Source organism: Cucurbita maxima, unplaced genomic scaffold, assembly GCF_002738345.1.
Source record: "Cucurbita maxima cultivar Rimu unplaced genomic scaffold, Cmax_1.0 Cma_Scf00035, whole genome shotgun sequence".
In the NCBI taxonomy this organism is placed as follows: Eukaryota; Viridiplantae; Streptophyta; class Magnoliopsida; order Cucurbitales; family Cucurbitaceae; genus Cucurbita; species Cucurbita maxima.
This window is the reverse complement of record NW_019272051.1, coordinates 1,977,486-1,981,831: the sequence shown is the minus strand read 5'-3', so window position 1 is coordinate 1,981,831 and position 4,346 is coordinate 1,977,486.

Sequence of the window (4,346 nt, the reverse complement as noted above, 5' to 3'; positions counted from 1 at the left end):
AAGAGGGACACATTATGAACTTATGATAGTCTTAATGACTAATGCATGTTAATATGAAAGTTCATGACATGAGAAAAGGATTAGAATGCCCATATGAATAACCTTAAGAATTATGCACTCAAATGAATCTCTCTAAGATGTTGAAGGTTATCAAGTATAATGACTTGGATGCTTTATAAGTTTATGTTATGCTTCGGTTTTGAATTTGATTTTTAAGGAATTAAATTAGGAGGCTACCCTAAGTCTTAAGTCAAGATGAGCTGTAGATTCATCCTTAAATTTTAAACAATCAAGATGTTACCTCATGATAAGTTTTAGGATAATCCATAGTTTTTAAGTAACCAGAAGGTTATCCTTACTCAAGAAAAGCTTAAAGGTCATCACTTGATTTTAAGCAATCAATATCTATCTAACGTTAAGTTTTAGGATAGTACTTTATTTTTAAGCAACCAAGAGGCTACCCTAACTTAAGAGGAGCTTAAAGATATGAACATCATGAGTTGTCCCATAATAAAACCTATTGTTGTTGATACTTTCTTCTCGGTTCCTTCTTCCATAACCCGAGCTCGGAGAAGGAAGAGATAAGAGGGTTCTATGGAGAATGTAGTCAGAAATCCATAATAGAGTCCAACCACAATGACCGAATTAATTATCTTCATGCATAAAGATACTAGATTACCTAGTATAAAAGATTTTAAAATCATCACAAACATCCCATTTTCTTAGCACTTGTTCTTAAGCAATCAGGTTGCTATCTCATAATAAGCTTTAGGCTATCTCTTTAGTTTTAGGTAATCAAGATGCTTACCTAAATTATGATGAACTCCAAATGAGCCCTTTATTTTTAAGTAACGAGGAGGTCACCTCAAGAACATTTATTATGTAAGATTATCACACACATACAATGTTAAGACAAAGAATGCTAAAAACAAAGGACTATGGTCCTAAGACTCAGAAACTAAAGAAACCTCTAGATCTCCCATAGTATCACATGTTCATGACTCAGATTGCATCGCTTAGCATATAAAAAAACCTTGGAGGCCAGTTTCAGACTACGCCACTTGGAATATATGAAGCATTGGGCGTAGGTATTCAACTATGCCACTTGAAAGGTATGAAGCCCTGGGCATAAATTTTTATATTGCGATGTTTGAAATGTATGAAACCTTGGACACAGGTCTCACACTACACCACTTGATGTAAGAAGCCTTGGGGTGTAGGTTTTAGACGGTATCGTAGGGAACACATGAAGCCCTATATGCAGGTTCAGACTACGTTGCTTGGAACACATGAAACCTTAGACGTAGGTTAAGACTGTGTCACTTATAATGCATGAATCTTTGGACACATGTTATCAAGTTCAAGTCTTGTACAGTAAATCTCAAGAGGGAGTGTCGTGGGGAAAATAACGAAAGATAAGAACAATAACTAAGAACAATAACTGAGAATAAGACTAAGGACAAGGATATGAATTAAGGACAAAGGATAAAAACTAGAAAATAGATAAAGATCTAAGAACCCAAGGGTAAGAACTCAAGGACCCAAGACAAAGGTCTTTGGGCAAGATCATGATAAGAAGTTAGAACTCAAGAACAGAACCCAAAGACCTAGGTTGTTAGGTCAAGAATAAGAACGTTATAAGAAAGAGTGTGATATCCTAGCACACCTTAAAAACACGACTAATAGCTTACAAGTAGGCTGCTTATTTGTATTCATTCAAGTTCTCACATGTTTTTCAGGTCATAAAAAAAAGTTGGTCAAGGATGGACGCGGACCTGGAGCAAATGCCATACACCGCCGCACTATATTTTAATAGTTTTAACATTTTAAATTGTTTTATTTATCCGGTCCAATATATTCAAACTTTACTTTTGATATTTTTAAATAAAATGTATTTAGTTTTTGTTTTAAAAGCAAAAAAATTATACCTCTAACGATAGACCCACGGGAACACATTCACTACTAGGCATTGACATCTTAATGCATTGCAATCTAGACATTGATCGATCTTTATGCTTCCCAGCAGCTATACAATTCGAATCGGCTAACACTATAAAAATCGCTCGAGTTCTTGAGATCGGGGAGGAGCACTCCGAGTGTTGGGCGAACTTTTGTGTTAGTTGGAGACTAGGTTCAAGATGCATATCGTCGAAAGAGAGCCATCACCTCACCTCCTTTTCAGTAATCAATTCGAGAGCCAAAACTAAAAAGGTAATAAATTTTAGACAAAAATCTAAAGATAATCTTCCAAAATTTTCAATAATTTTGACAATGAACCTAATATAAAAGAGAGAATTTGAGGTAGTTGAAATGGATGTTTTTCAAAATTGAGATAAGGAAATGACTTAGAATGAAGAGTAAGCATATTGGGAATACTATGGACAATGATGTTTCCGTTTTTGTATCCATCATGTTGGCCACCGAAAAACGAAGGAAATTAGCTCTAATAAGAATAAGTCGTCCATGTAAGACTCAAAGGATCTAAGGAAAGAAGGTAAAGGATTTAAGCATGGACAAAGGTCTTAAATCAAGTCATTTAAAGTAATTTTAAGGATTTAACGCCATTGAAAAGGCAAAAATAAGCTTGAAGGACAAAAATGTCTTTTTTTTTTCTAATTTTTAAGAAATTTTACCGATTTTTAATATCTTATCTAGAAGGAATTTCAAGGTGTTTAAGGAGGAAAAAAAATGACGGATGAAATTTTTTTTAGAGTTTTAGAGAAGAATAATAAAAAAATATTCGGAAATGACAAATTACCAAAATGCTCTTGAAGTTTCACTTTATTACAAAACTGTCATTAAAGAAAATGTGCAGCCAAATTTGATTCCATAACCGTCTTGCAGAAGAAAATCAATCGTATCTTCACATTCAACCGTTGGATTAAGCTGCAATTTGGATATGCTCAATAAGACTCGACATTGTTTAAATCCAATAGTTGAAATCTAAAATATATATATCAGTAGTACCCTCATGAGAGTAGATATTTCCGACACAAATTCCATAAACATTTAAATTTAAAAGAATGAGAAAATTCACCATGATTTTAAAACAATCCATGTAGGTGCAAGTTTGATCTATAAATAAAAAGTTATAGGCAATGTTTTAAGATAAGAATGGAGTGATTCCTAAAACTAGAGTTTGAAATTTTTTAGATTATGGTGTTTTTTCCTTGAATTCCTTCTCAATTTGAGGGTTATGGTTAATCATTTTCTCTCTTACCAACTCCTACACATTGCATATGAGATTTCCATCGAGTTTGGTGAAGGAATTGGGTCCTGAAAAGCTCTATAATCGGTTGCCCAGTAAAAAAAGTTTCTAGATTTGTTCCAGCGAGAAACATGTTTTTTGGTGAACTTTGCAAGGTTATCACTCGAGCCACAGACCATGACAAGGTATGAAATTGGTCTGAACTTCTTTGAAACTTCATCTAAACGTTTCGTGAAGAAAACGAGTCCATTCGAGGTCCATATAAAACTATACAAAGAAAAACCAGAAGTGTATGATAAGGAAAAATCGTGATTTTTCGCGCAGCCAAGGAAGAACATGGAGTCCAAAGTCAAAGGTCAAAGTTTGACCAATAAAATATGAGCTAATAAACTTAAGCTAGTTGAATAAGTTACTAACTTAGTTTAGGAGAATTATTAGTAGACTTGGTAGAACAAGTTACTAACTTATTGAGTAACTAGAGAAGAATTGTTAGTAATTGCAAAATTTTGGACCAGTTTTGTGGTTGTGTACCCAACTTTGTGCTTTAATTAATAAGATGGTTAGTAGTTCTTAATTTGAGGAGAGAATTCAAGAATTAAATTAGTGCTTTCTCCACTGTAAATACTCATGAGAAATATGTTTTTTTTCACCAGAAACAATAAGGAGAATTAAAAAACTAAGTGCTTAAGATTACTTTATTCCAAAAGCACTGTCACAAGTTTTTCCTTTGCCTCTTTTACTTGTTTCGACATATCTCAATCGTGGGTCAAATCCAACATAAAAGTCAAAGGAAGCTTTAAGTTGACCTTTCTACACTTTTTGATCAATTTGAACTTCTTCAAGACTGATTCTCATAAATTTCTTTATGGTTCCTGAAACTAGACTTAAAAATGAATATAACAAAGAAAATTTAGAATAATTTAGATACCAGAAGCTCGAAAGCGGAGATCCCAAACATCGACGACGAGGTAAGTAGTGACCTTGGACTTTTCTTGAGAAATATTTGTAGGAATCACTTGGATTTCTATATGAACCCTAAACCAAGCATGAATTAAGGATATATGAAAAAAAAAAAAAAAAAAAAAAAAAAAAAAAAAAAAAAAAAAAAAAAAAAAAAAAAAAAAAAAAAAAAAAAAAA